The 14,720-nt window shown below is 41.8% G+C and overlaps 1 protein-coding gene across 4 annotated transcripts in view; it reads left to right on the top strand.

The window, feature by feature from the left end:
* The window catches only part of MTUS1 (microtubule associated scaffold protein 1), a 115,302-nt gene that overhangs the window by 12,991 nt on the left and 87,591 nt on the right, over window positions 1-14,720 (top strand). The window contains exon 1 of one of the 4 annotated variants that reach the window (XM_077302109.1): window positions 4,015-4,360. The exons of the other annotated variants lie outside the window; for them this stretch is intronic. The gene's annotated coding sequence lies outside the window, so the exon portion shown is untranslated. Of the gene's footprint in view, window positions 1-4,014; window positions 4,361-14,720 lie in introns of those variants that run through there. 4 annotated transcript variants of the gene reach the window in all.

Here is a 14,720-nt window from a genome sequence, read left to right as displayed (position 1 = left end):
TAACGCGCACGCGCGGAACTGCCACACATGCGCGTTTGCGCCCCTGGTGGCCAAAACGCGCATGCACGGCAACTCTGCACATGCGTGTTAGCGCCACCTGGTGGCCAAAACGCGCATGCGCGTTTATGAGCAACTGCGGCAGCCGGGCCGCTGGCTCTCCCCCACCCCCGGAGGCGGTCCCCGACCAGATGAAGGTTGGGGACCACTGTTATGGAGGAAGAGCTGTTGGAAGAGAGGAACCTCTAATGGGGATGGGTATCACAAGTCTTTGAAATTAACCTAAGTAATTCTTCGGATCTCTGTCAACATTAAAAACTTCTAACTTTTGTTGATTGTGAGCTGTTATTATGGAATGAGGTGTAAGGAGGTTAAAGTACTTGGATCCACTGACTGGTGTTGTGTATTTCAAAACCTGCCTAGTTCCCTTGTTTGTAGAGGCTTAGTGGGCGTAAGAATAGTTAATGGTATCAACCTGTTTTGTTTGCCAATGCTGATTGTAGGCAGTTACTTTGCAAGATATCAACAATAGCTAAGGAAGAGAAAATATTACATCCTTTATGTTAGCGCTCTCTTAGATTCTAGTGATGGGGGCCAATTAAATAGAAATCGTGGGAGACTATATAATCGTGGGAGAACAACGTAAGCCACTTTGGGCCCCCTTTGGGGATTATTGTAAGTGGGTGGTGTGAAGCTAGGCAGATTGTGAGTGGGCAGGCAGAAGGGATTGTGTCTGAGTTTGGCTCTTGTGGCCCTTTCTTGCATGCCCAGGGAAATGCTAATCACCACTTTGGGGTCAGAAGGTAAATTTCCTCCAAATCAGGCTGACTAGGGATTCTGGTTTCCTTGGGGAGGGGGAGCTCATCTGGACATCAAATTGGAGTCATTATGGGTGGGCAGGTAGTTGTGAATTTCCTGCTTTCTGCAGGGGTTTGGACTACATGACCTTGGAAGTCCTTTCTAACTCTGATTCTATTCTATGACACAGTTGCGATTGAACCTGAATCTCCCACATCCTCTAGTCTGATGCTCCAACCACTGTATCACACTTTGCATCAAGCTTACATATACTTATTGTAGGCATATTGATGAGATGGATTCTGCAGAGGTCACTCAATAGTACTTGCATAAGTTATATTTAGAGCTAGTGTACAGCAGACTCTGTTAGAGAAAAGTTGCTATTAATACTGTTCAGTTATTTATATGCAAGTTGGAGCAATAGCAGTTTGTATGGTTTATAACAGTGGTCCCCAACCTTTTTATCACCCGGGACCGGTCAATGCTTGACAATTTTACTGAGGCCCGGCGGGGTTGTAGTCTTTTGCTGAGGGATGTCGCTGACGCCGCCTGAGCCCCTGTTCCACTTGCTTTCCCACTGTGCCCCTGACTTCCCGCTGCCCGCTGGAAGGCACTGCCAGCAATAGCTGCACAGTGCCACGCTGAGAGGGAGCCCCACCCATGGCGGCCTCTGGAGAGCACCAAAGGTGAGCCAGCAGTAGAGTGGCAGGGCAGCCCCTGAGGCAGCAGCCGGGAAGGAGGACAAGGAGAAGCTACGGACCGGTACTGACTGATAAACGGACCGACACCGGTCCCCGGACCGGGGGTTGGGGACCACTGGTTTATAACTTCTTACAGATATACATCTTTACAAATTAAAAAAAGTTAAGTTGCTCTTCTTCTGCCCCTATGGCACTGAAACATGGTGAATTAACCTGGTTTCTCAGCTTTTCTCTTGTATGACAAAAACTGAAGATCTGCTTTAAATTTACTAGCAAAACACCACATTTTTTAATGAAGTGTAAACATATTTTTTGTTTGAGGTAGGAGAGATCTTAAAATTGTTCTTAAATTATATAATATATAATACTAGATTTAAAATGATATTGATGAGATTTGAAAAGCCAGTTAGAATACCAAAAGTGCTTCTTGGTAACTGGAAGCCACTGGGCCAGTTTGTAACATAAGAAAGTTGTGCTAGCAGATACTTGGGAAGGTTGGTACTTTACCATTACCACCCCTTTGCTGTTTGAGATGGCCTTTAAACAATCAAAAAAGGACACTGGAGATTTTCAAATGTGCAACTTCCTGCCTTTCAGTCTGCAAGAGAGTAATTTTAACTGTGCTTTAGTCTAGTGGTGGTTCTTGTTTATAAGATAGGGCAGACTATAAATCCTATGAATAAAATAAATAAAACTGCATTGAGCAAACGCCTACTGAAGAAGCTGTAGTAGGTAGTGAAATGAAATCCACTCTTGTGCTGCTTCAGTTGGTAATTTGAGGCTCATCTGGGAACAGGTTCCAAATTATGATTGAAACAGCTCTTGCATCTCTAGTTTGTTTTTATATAGTGATATAAATAATATTCTGAGCAAGAATATCCAATCTGTATTCCTAGGCCTGTAATAAATGTTTATAATTTTAAGATTTGTTACAAATGGCCCATGATGGGCTTGGAGGGGGTGGGCATATACACAGCTATGCTTCCTAGCCACGTTCTGCATGATCACATCACTTCTGGGATTTCTAGAGGTGTGAAAAATGTTTCAGGAGTTTCTCAATGGTAAAAAAGTTGAGAAAGGCTGCTCTAGGATGTTACTTGGATAAGTAACAAAGTATATGTAAGATTTAGGTAGCCACACATTTAACTTCTTGTGCATCTCCCCGGAGAACCCTGTGGATTATAGTATTTTTAGAACTGTTATATTCCTAACCTCAACTTCTCACAGAACTAGTAGTACAATTCCCCGGCTGGAAGGAAGGAATGACTGTTAGAGTGCCATGACTGTGCTATCAAGGGGCTAAACTGTACCAACTGAATTTTCTAACAAAAACCTCTCTGAAAATATCTGATTTCCTGGAGTACAGGCTGGTGACTCTGGGTAAAGATTCCATAGAGATCTCTCCAGTTCATAGTGATAATTACAGGGGATGGGGTAAGCATTTAGTTCAAACTATGTAGCAGGGGTGGGTGACCTCCAGGAGGAGCCTGGAGTTCTTCCAGTCTACCGGGATCAGTGACCCTGGAGATTATGGCAAGTTGAGAGAGTAGGTTCTAAGAAGGATTGCCTGCTCCGGGTTGGGGAGAAACTTGGAGACTTTGGGGGTGGAGCCTGCAGATGGTGGGGTTTGGGGAGGGAAGGGACCTGAATGGGATATAATGCCATACACTCCACCATCTAAGTGGGCACTTTCTCCAGGGGAATAGATCTCTGTTGCCTGGGGGTGAGCTGTAATTCCAGGGGATGCCTAGGTCCCACCTGGGTGGACTGGCATCCTTATGATATCACATGCTTGCTGAGTTCCCCTCTCCAGAATCTTATAAAATTAAGTAATCCAATATTGGCAACCCTTTGAATTGGGGATAAAATCAGGTTGTGGTTTATTAGCTCATAAAAGGAAACTGAGTGATTTATGCCTGTCATTTATCTTTAAAGATCTGGACATGTCTTGCATTATTTATTTTTTTTGAGACAGTCTGATTTAAGGCACTCATTATGCTAAATCTTTAGATGATATTTACTTGCAAATAAGTGTTCTTAATTAAGAAGGCAGTCCTAGTTGTTGGTTGCATTTATTTATTTATTTATTGGCTTAACATCCCACCCCTACCTCTTTTTGTTTAGCTGCAATGGACAGCGAAATGTGTTATAAAATGGTCTTTGTATTATTGAGTGATTATTATTGTGCTGAAATCTTGCCACTATAAAAGGTGTTGATGCTCAAAGAGATTATTAACTACCTTAAATATATAAGTTTTTGTACATAAATACTTTTGTGACATTCTACTCATTCAACACGTTTACCTTGATACTTTAAAAATTATTAATTAAAGGGATTCCTCATAGCTAATTTCTCTGCAAGAGTTTGGCAGTGTTGAGTTTCTCTAGTGCTGAGATGCAAAGATTTTTGGCAAATCATGTTCTCTTGGTTGCTAGGTAACATGGAATGTTGATAATTTGTAGCTCCTCCTACAGCTGGATGGTTAACCAGTTGCTCATTTTGTCAGGCTGCACTTTTCCTTTTACTGTAGATAAGTTATGGAGCTAATGATAATTGCAGGACACAAGAATGTCTGTGTGCCCTCATGCCGCCTTAAAAGCCATGAAGGGTTTGGCGAGAGCTCCTGGACACGGCGCTGCTGGCAAGCAACGAGTCACGGCTGGCAACAAATCCCAGGAAAATTCTTGAGTCAGGGAAAAAAAGTTACTAAACTCTGCCCTGTTTGCTGTTCACTGAGCTGGTCTCTGAATAGAGGACTCCTTGTAAAGTCTGTTTTGGATTTCTTCTTTTCTAGCAGTGGCTTCTTTGCTAATGTGCTCAAATGTAACAGACTGTCTGCTGCAGAGTAGTTAAATAAGAGCTGGTGAGTACTTTAATCTACTTAAAGCTATGAATAAATTTGTTCCAGCAGTACTAATGTTTAAGCTTTGAGCAATCGACTTTGGTGGCTGCGGGATGAGTTTTGTCTGGCTAACAGAATAAACTTTGTCTGCTCCTATTGCATCTATCGCAGTAAAGTGATCTAATATGGATCTAAGTGGAGAGTTGTGGGTAGTATTTTTCAACGGGGTTGGCTGTGAGCTTTAAATGCCGGAAGACATTTTTGATGCTAGGTAGTATGGAGAGGTTCTATTCATGAAAATAAAAGCGTTCTAAGAAAATTAACTGTTTTAACATATGTTGAAGCAGGATATCCCGAAAAGCAGCAAGCGCCCCTGCCGGCACCAGAACGAATGTTTTCCCCCAGTTGGGATCAAACCAGCAAACAGCAGGTGGAATAAATATTTCTTTTTATAGATGGCCAGAGTGAACTATAGCTGCCTTGGCCTTGTAGAAAAGATTGTGTATTGCTATTGTTTTCCTTGTACTATGTAATTAAAACCAGCCTTTCCCTAAATTCTTCTGTGCCAAGATGAATTTGGTTATGTTAGTCTCAAGGTCTGTTATGCTTTCCATGAGAGGGAAATTGACAGCTTCCCCAGAAAAGCAATTTAAGAAAATGCTTATAGCTTCCACAAACAGAACTGCAATTAGTGGATTGTTATGCTTATCAAAGTCATATGCATCATTTAAATATTCATTTAGCAGGCCGTAGCCATCATTTCAACAAAGGAATCGATGTTATGGCTGCATGTTTCTTTTCTATCCACCCCTTCCCCTTTGAGACCTGTATGGATAGAAAATGTGTGATGCGAGGTCCTAACTGAGCCATTGAGACAACACATTTGAATCTAACCAATACTTCATAATTGGAGCTTATTCCATACTGACTGCTTTGGAACTAGTGGACCGGGATCTCTCAGGAGATGGTTTTGGACTGCAGCAGGAAGAAGAAAGTCGTATTTTGCCAGTGAAAATCTTTCTGCCTGCAGGAACATCCAAGTAAATTCAAGCCAGTGTACCTAGGATCGTAGCTTTGAGGTGTGCCAGAGAAGTTAATGGTTACTTTCCCACTGAGAACAAGATGTTTCCCTGCAGAAGAATTTCAGACGTTGACAGTCTAAAAAGTTCACCAAAGCAGCAGTCCAAATAGGTTTTTGTGTTAAACTTTGTAGATATGTAGAGCATGATTAAATAAAGGCTGTTCATTGCATCTGTAGCTAGATGATTAAATATTTGAAAAGTTATTTTTGCCTAGTATAAAGTTTTAGCGTTACTAACATACCAAAGTCTGATTGAATGGTTTAGATTAGCTAAATTTGTGAAAGTAACTTGGAAATAGAGTCCAGCCGTACCTTAGTGTTATTCAAGAAGTAAGCTTTTGTGTGCATGCAAAGTTCTTCAGGCATAATGAAATTAAAATTTTCCAGTCCATGCATGTTTAGGCAGAGGGTGACTTAATAAATCAGTCAACAGGTACAAAGGTCTTGCAGCAATAACAAGCTAAATTTATGAGGTTGTCATTTGTTTGGGCTCAACTTGGGGGGGGCATAACAAAGAAATAAGTCAAGATATGAGATTGATGGACATATGCATCCCCAAGTGTACAACAGAAACAATCAACTGTGCCCCTATCAGTACGTTCTGTCCATCTAAAGCATACATTGAACATTTATTTTAAAGGCATGTTATAAAACTGGAAACATAGCCTTATAATGCCTTGCTGCTTTGCAAACCATTTTCTCTTAATAGCAGTGTATTCTTTGCTATTATTGTTCTTTCTGTTTCTAAATGTTCTGTTCCTAGGTATTAAAAGCAGTAATCAATCTGTTTGACTGCTGTGTTTCACATCAGTCAGATAATAATAAATAAATGTCTGGAGTTCATCTCTGCTCAGTGATAGCCAGCCTAGCTAGCAAAACTCCAAGTTAAGTCTACAGTCTCTGACTACTGCTTTTGTTGTTCACGGTGGTACATCTCTCCACACCATCCTTTGCTGTTTAATCTGTGCAGTAAGTATTTACTCAGCAGTAAGTTCAATGAGGCTTATTTCAGGTAAGTTTGCACAGGATTGCAACCTTCGTGTGATCTTACCCCACCTGGCCAGGAAGCAGGTTAGAAACAAACAGGAATGGAAGCCTCATTCTTACAATTAGGCCTATGCACCCTGTTCGTTCTTCTGGCTAGTAACCCATGTCTTGAAGCACTGGGTCTTTACTGATGCCAAAAGGTGTGGCTGATTTGACAGACCAAATTTGTTGCTATTGGAGATGATTTTGTTGGGCTCTCCAAGCGTGCCCCAGTGTTGTGCCCCAGTGTTGGGGTGTCTTTGTCATACAACCTCCAGATCTCCTTGAAGAGCAAGAGCCTTCTTGTATTCATTGAGTACTTGTAGAATGCCCATGCCCAGGTTCACATTTCTTACACTACTAGTGAGCATTTTATCCTCCACTGTCTGATCAATGTGTATTAGATTTGCTTAGGTGGTCAGGTAATGGGATAAGAGGCTTCCACATATCTAAGGATAGATATTCCTCCCAAATGTAACTGGACCACTTACATTCCGATTCAGAAGTAATTGTACTTTCAGGATTAACTAGTTTCTAGTAAATAGCTTCTGCTGCTCAGCAGTATGAATGGGTTTTTTTTGTAGACAATTAAACTCTTAAGGGTTGTGGTGGTTCTTTTCCCTTATAATAAACTGGGCAGATGTGAGTCAAAACATTCTTGGCTTGTCCCCTTAATGCCATAGTAATTCTAGAGTCAAGAAGCAAATTAACCATGTGTAGAAAATATGTTTGCAATATGGCATGCTTATCTCTTTTACTGTGTCTGCAGGACTTTATTTAAACTATATCAGAAAAAAACAAGAACATCTTTTCCTTACAGCCCAGCCCTGTACATTGATGAGGGATGGGGTTTAATGTAATCTGATTTCTTCAAGACTGTCACAAATTAATACCCCAGTGTTTTATAGTAGCGCTAGATTTCTTCTTAATATTAGAAAATAATTTCAGCAGGTTTTTCTATCATATTTTTAAAACGTCACTTTAATCCATTATACATATTGGGGAGGGGATTCCCTCAGTGATGTTGAGCAAAAACATGACAAAGCTTCATTTACTAGCTCTGCTCATCATTATTGCTTTCAAAGACTTGAATGTATTGCTTGATTTAAAGGGTAGTGGTGTTGGTCTGAACGAGCACAACAAAATTTTAGTCCCGTGGTTGATCTTAAAGGTGCTATTGGACTCAAATTTTGTTGAATGTATTGTGTGTGTTAATTAGATAATATTGCACTAGAGATTTAATGCAATGGCAAGTTCAGACATTTCCTTTACAAAAGTAAAGCGACTTGTTTGCCTGGAAATATCAGTTTTGATAATATAAACCGAACCAGATTTCTCTGTTGTAATCTATTGTAATGAGATTGCTTTTTATATTCAGATAAAAGTATCTTGCTGTGTGGCCTACGTGGGTTTAACACTCTGTGCAATCTAAATTAAAAATGACTGTGGTTAACTTTTTAAGAGGAAAACATTTCTCTCTTCTCCTGGCCCTCCCAAATTATTGGCTTGGATCCGGTAAAGAATTGGCTGTGGTTCAAATACCATTGTAACTACGTTTGCAGAAGCTGCTGGTGGAATGATGGCTGAAGCATGAATGGGATTTCTAATAGTTTTCCTGTGCCTTCTTGCTGTTAAAGAAACTTCCACTTGTTGTGTCTCCTGAGCAGCACCTACGCAATCTATTTGTATCTGGAATGCAGACACAGTGAAGTGCAGTTTGCTCCCAGCACGGAGATTGAATTTGCAGGCTTCCAGCAGCAGATACCTAACTGGAGAAAATAGCGCTCACAAGTAGAAATGGCTTTAGTCTGAAAGTGCTGTGGGGGAGAAACCATTAGCGTGATACGGAGGGTTTCCTAATTACCAAGTGTTTCTGCCTGCCAAAATCAAGCTTCCAAAGGGAAGAAATGCTTTTCCTGGGAAATTCTAATCTGTCATCTTTGGCAAAGTTTAAATATGCAGAGAGGGTAAAGCGCCAGACTGCTGAAAATAATAGCTTTATTTGGGGGAAAAAATCAAATGTTCTATAGAAAGCAAAGAGATTCTTAACTGTCTGTGACTGTGCTGTTGTCTTAATTGGGAGGGAATATGGTCAACGAAGCAGGAAATCTCCAAATGAGCTGATCAGGACATAGAAGGGGACTATTTGAAAAATATCAGGAAGTTCCTAATTAACTATGCTTAACTACACATATCCTATGATGACCCTTGTAGGATGTTCTTCATGTGTTGAATCATACACACTACAGAGGTTGCATATTCCAACAGTAATGAGAAAACAGATGACAACAGCCCTAAAGAAATGCTGCAAAAATAGAATGTGTCCTAATGTAATGGTAGGTTACTGCAAAATGTTGACTTGGTGTCAAGCATGTAGCAGGTACTATAAGAAATGGAACCAATCTTGGTGTGACCATCAGAGGATGTCTTAGCACTGCTTTTAATACTTATAGACTACTTTTCAACCTAAGTTTTCAAAATCACATCACAGTAGAAGCATAAAAATTGGGAACCACTGATTTAAAGCATTGTCTTTCTGTAGCCTCACTAATGATTTCAGCAACCTTTCCCACAACAAAACAAAGGTCAAAGAAAATTAGAATCTTTAAAAAATTGCATCTGGTTAAATCTAACGGATTCATATCTGTGCACATGCAGGCTTTTAATACTCCCTTCAGAAGCTGTTTAAAGTCAGGTATCAGGGAACATCCAGGGCAACACCAACAAGAAGGGAAAATTCAGCCTCCAGTCTTTAACTTGTATGAATAAAAATGCTTTCTGCATTGTAATGCCTGAGGATGGGATCAGTCTATAGAATGGAAACAGCATGTTTTTTTTTTAATTATCTCCCAATGAAATTTATTTTTAAGCTGAACTTTGTAGGAAATCTAATAAGCTTAGTGGGGACCAGTGATCTTTCAATATTACAGTTCAAGAAGTTAAAATTTCAGATGAATTTGAGTGTCGTTATATAAACAAAATAGTTCTTGGCTGACTAAGAATGGAGGTTGTGGCTTTGCTAAATGCAGCGTGTCTCAATTATTGGACGCCTCTTGCTGTTTCATACTTACTCTGTACAGCGCCAGAAAGAGTGTTTTGCCAATATATATTGAGACCTTTAGAATTGTTTTTCTTAAGTGCCTGCAACATTTAGAGGTGGTGTCCTCAGAATAGTTGCATAACTTTGTTCCATTAAACCATTTACAGCCCTTATAAAACGGGGTGTTTTCTTGAGATTCTTAATTCAGCACTGTTCCCATACAGATGTTACAGGTGGTACACCTGAATGAGCTTGGATTTTGCATTGCCTCAGGTCCCTTCTGGAGGTCCCACTTCCTCTCCTTTCTCCCACTGAAGCTTCACAATAATGCTCTTGAGCAGCAGAAATAGTTACAACTTAAAGGATGGAAGGACTGAGAAAAAAATGCCCACTGCTAATACCCAGGCTATCCTGGTCTCTTCAGGTTTCAGAAACTAAACCTGGTTGGCCCTGAGTAGTGTTTGAATGGGAGACTTCCACGGAATACCAGGGTGATGACATGGAGGCAGGCAAATGGCAAACCACTTCTGAACTTTCTTGTCTTGAAAACTCTACAGGGCCTCTCTATACCAGATGTGACTTGATCGAAGCAACAAAAACAAAGTACTTTTAGGGTCCTTACTACAAAATACCACCTACCCTGAGCTATCCAGGAAGGGTAGGATACAAAGATAAAATTTTGTTTTATTTCTTTTATTAAAATAAATAAAAAATAAGATATGTACTAAGGTCCTCAAAGAACCTGGAGTTCTCAGATGGGGCATTTGGAAGAATATGAAAGATTGTGTCAATTCTGCCATAAGGACAATGCAAAGGCCCTCAGAATATGGAATATTCAGGCATCTGTCCTGGTGAACCTAAGAAGAATTAGCATTAAACTTTGCCAGGCAAGAAGTCATCACATCACTGAGGGGTAGTTAAATAATATGCATATGATGGACCCGTTATGCACGGCGGCAGCTACTCCGCACTGCCGTCATGCTGTTGCGGCAGAGCAGGATACCCCGCTGTTCCCCAAGCAGTGTGGGGCTGCCCCAGCGTAGCGTGCGCACATGTGCTTTGTGCCGGGGCCAGCAGGGTAAGCGGCAGCAGCCAGTGGGGGGGGGGAGATGGGAAGGGCTGGGGGAGTGGGGGGTGGGCCCCCTCCACATGCTTTGGTGGGGGCAGGGGGATGCCCCTGCCAGCTCTGCAGAGACCACAGGGGTGTGCAGTGTCCCTATAGGGACACCATAGGGCTGGGCGGGCCAAGAGGCCCGCCCTGGCAATTATGCACAGCGCCGGCCCACCGCAGCCCCTGCAGGCACCCGCAGCATCCAGGAAGCCGTGGAAGTTCCCACGTTTCTATATCATGGGCCTTCCATGGCCCTGGGCCGGGCTGGGCCCTGGATGGTTGTGACATCGGACATAATCAGGGATTTTCCCTGAAGCCCTGTCGCCACCACTTCGGGCATTCTGGCCCATGCATAATGGGTCATGGAGAGTTCCATTTAGTGTTTGAGAGACAAATGACCCATAGTGTTAAATCCTTGGGTTCGAAGGAAGCTAGGACCACTGGGATTTCAATCAGCTCTTTTTTATGATCTCAGCATGATGATACAAGAGGCAAAACTAAACTGAGAGACCCCTGAAACTCCCCAATTTATATATAGTAGCAAAGAACGGATCTTCCCGCAGGTTTCGCTTTAAACTGACTGGGTTCTGCAGGTGGAATCTAGCTGCACATTAGTCAGTTACATTGCCTGCTTTGATCCTACCTCGGACCTCAAGCTTGGTCCTTGACAGGACCACAAGCACAACGGTTAGCTGTTGTGTTTTCATGTCAATCAGCTTCATTGCTGCTTGCCAGCACCTGTGTCCTTTGCTAAATTTAGTTTAATTGTAGGCTAAACCAAAAGATTTACAGTATGTGTAAGCACCACTCGAGTGTCCTTTTTTAACCTTCCAAAAATTATTTTGCTTAAGTTTTGACTGTTTCTCCCCTACCTGTTCTGCAGAGATCAGTGGCAAATGGTACAAACAGTATAGAGTTGTTATTAGGGCATACTTGCTTTCTCAGAGTTCTGCTCCTTCAGAGGAGTCATGTGGCTATAATAAGAGTGGGTAGGATCCTGTGATTTATGAGCACTTAGGCACCACTGATCTTCCACATGTTCTGCAGCAGTTTTATCTGAGCCTGGTAAAGTTAGTTCCTGAGATTATGGAGGCCATCTGGGCTAATAGCCACAGGGCTTTCAGAGAGTAGGGGATGAAATTTCCATCTGCAGAAATGGAACACACGGGGTGGGGAATGTTGCTCTGCTGCAGCTCCCTGATCTGCATGGCTGTTAGTGAGATGGGACCGCTTGGGGGGACAGCAGCGTGGCAGAGGTCTGTGACTGATGACGCTTCTGCTGTTGGACGGCGGGATCTAATCTAGTTTCTCACAGAAGGATGCAAGACTTGAATGCAGGTATAAAAAGACCAGGCCTAGTTGTAATTTTCTTCAGTTTTGTTTTTGCCCCCCTGAGCCTTCAGTGAAAGGTGGATTAGGAGTCAAATAGAGTTAGCAAGAGATAATCCCTGTGCATGGTGGCTTGATTTCAGAATAGTTACTGCTAATAGGAGTCTCTTGGATGGGTTATAGATAATGAGTTTTGGGAATAGTGCACTACAATAAGTATATAGTGCAACTGGTATGTGTTGCACTGGAATACTTTCCCAAATGAGTTCAGAGCCCTGCAGGGCTTGTAAATCAGACTGGTCCAACCAGGTCTGTGGTTGAGGCCAAAAACAACAAATTATGTCGGCCTCCCTGTCAAAGCCCCCACTTGTATGCTACCTTGAGTTGGTAGGACCTTCGTGTGGCCTCTCTCCATCCTTTCCAAGGTATTTAACAGAATTTAGCAATCAATGATTTAACTGTTTTAGATTGTTTTTAATTAATTTATGTAGTAATTTACTGCATGAATATATAATTTTTGTATGTTTTATTATAATGTACTTCATCCTGACTCTAGAGGGCAGAAAACAAGTATAAAATTATAAATAAGTATAAATGTAACTCATGGTTGATGGCATGTTGTCCCCTTCAGATTTTTCTCTGGCACATCTGTGGCTCTTCATTCAGGGATGTTGTGACTGACCAAACTGGCAGAATGTGACCTGTAATTTGGGCATGCAGTAGAAGGTTATAAAGGGAAAATATCATGCAGGTGGGGGAGAAGCCAGTTAATTGTGGCAGAATAGCACCACTATAACCTGCCAAGTTATTAGAACGGAATAAAAAGGCAGCTTGAAAATGGCCCCAGTGTCTGATTCTCATGGGCATAGGTTACTGCGCTTGCATAACCATTTACCAGTTGACTGCATCTCCCTTTCTACTGGCCCATCCCATGACATAGAGCAGTGGTCCCCAACCTTTTTATCACCGGGGACCACTCAACGCCGGGGACCACTCACCGGGGACCACTCAACGCCTTTTACTGAGGCCCGGAATGGGGGGGTAGGTTACTCCTCTACTCTCAACCACTGCCCTAATGCTCTCTGATCGGTATGGTAATGTTTAAACATCCCTTCAAAATAAGATACAGACACGCCACAACAATGAACATAAGGAACATTTTATTTTCATGGAAATGTTAACTCATGACAATGACAAATCAATGGGAACCCTGAGCTTGTTTCTCTGCAACGAGATAGTCCTATCTGGGAGTGATGGGAGACAATGACACCCAAAGTGTGTTGTAGGGGGCTGGGGGGGATGAAGTAAAGGGCCGGGGGGGGGGGAGAAGGCATCCTTCGGGGCCCACCTCCAATTAGTCGAAGGACCACATGTGGTCCCCGGTCCACAGGTTGGGGATCACTAACATAGAGGAATCTTGTAACTGACCAGACTGGCAAAGCATGAACTCTAATTTGGACAAACAGCAGAAAAGTAATATTGGGCAGATGCATGGGACAATGACAGAAGAATGTCATGGGACTAGGGGAGAACCCTGTTACTAAATGCTACTCATAAGCACACCAGAGTCTCTGTCCGAGCTCTGTAGAAAGGGATAATGAGACAATGCCATTTAGGTAGAGGAGAGTGTGGATTCACGTCCTGCATTTTCTTGTTCTATCCGAGTGACCACTCAGCCATGGGAAATGGGGAAAAGAATTATGAGGCCTCTTTTACTGAACTCCTACCTTTCAGCAGTGTTGTACTCTGTCTCCCCCCGCCCCACCCCTGCTGCAATTTGTCCTTTGGCAAGGCTATGAACTAGTAACAGTAAGATTTCTCTTCTAGGATGAAGTGTAGTTCATCCCAAGAGTTTTCTATGTTACCACATGCCCTCTACTCAATATTTTGACATTTAATTCATAGTTGTCATTTTCTAGTTCTGATTCTTGTAGCCTAAATCCTTGGCAAAAATGGAAAGAAAGATAAAGATGGGTTTGTGTTTCAGTGGGCTGTGTTTTTCATTAGGCTCAGTAGTTCTTCTCATCCATAACGAAGCATAGCTTTGACTCTTACCCCGTTTGAGTGTGTGATATTACGGACACGTCTTTCTTTGTCAGTATACAAAAGTCAAGCAGTAAATAGAATTGTGCCTTTTCATAATGCTCCTCCTTTTGATTAGTTGTCAAGAATGTGAATAATAAAATAAAACTTTTCTGGATCTTAAAGACTAACTTCCATTGCAAAGATAAAAGTCCAGCAACACCTTTAATACTAACAAAGTATAAGATCAACAAAGTGGGTATAAGCACCAGGCACTCTGTTTATTCCTGATAGACTAGTAGACTTGATGCTTCTCCCAGTTCCATATTTGGTGTTTGTTATCCAGTTCCAAAGGCTATTTTGCGTTTCTTGGATGAAGCTACTTTAAACCCATTGGAATATGTTGCATGTTTTTGCTTGAACCCCACTGATTTCTAGTATATGATAAGGATCTTGTAATCTTGGGATGCTTGCTCATGAAGAGATGCCTCATCTCCAGAGAATTTATAAGGCAAAAAACGAGGAATCACCACGGGTGGTTCATATTGTTGTCTTTTAAAAATTATGGAATCGATATAGATATAGAATAATTACTGTTTTATAACCATTGCAATAGCATGTTCCATCCCATGTATATGAAACTACACAATAATCTACAGCTTTAAGGAGGTCTGAGACCATTTGTCTCTTGTGCATGAGGTTGCAAAGAAAATTAGACTAGGATTGTGTAAAATAATCCACCAGTGTGCATCAACAAGTATAGGAGAACAAG

The sequence above is a fragment of the Paroedura picta genome, chromosome 10, assembly GCF_049243985.1.
Source record: "Paroedura picta isolate Pp20150507F chromosome 10, Ppicta_v3.0, whole genome shotgun sequence".
NCBI classification, from domain to species: domain Eukaryota; kingdom Metazoa; phylum Chordata; class Lepidosauria; order Squamata; family Gekkonidae; genus Paroedura; species Paroedura picta.
Note: the sequence above shows the minus strand (reverse complement) of the source record. Positions and strands in the feature narration are given on the sequence as shown.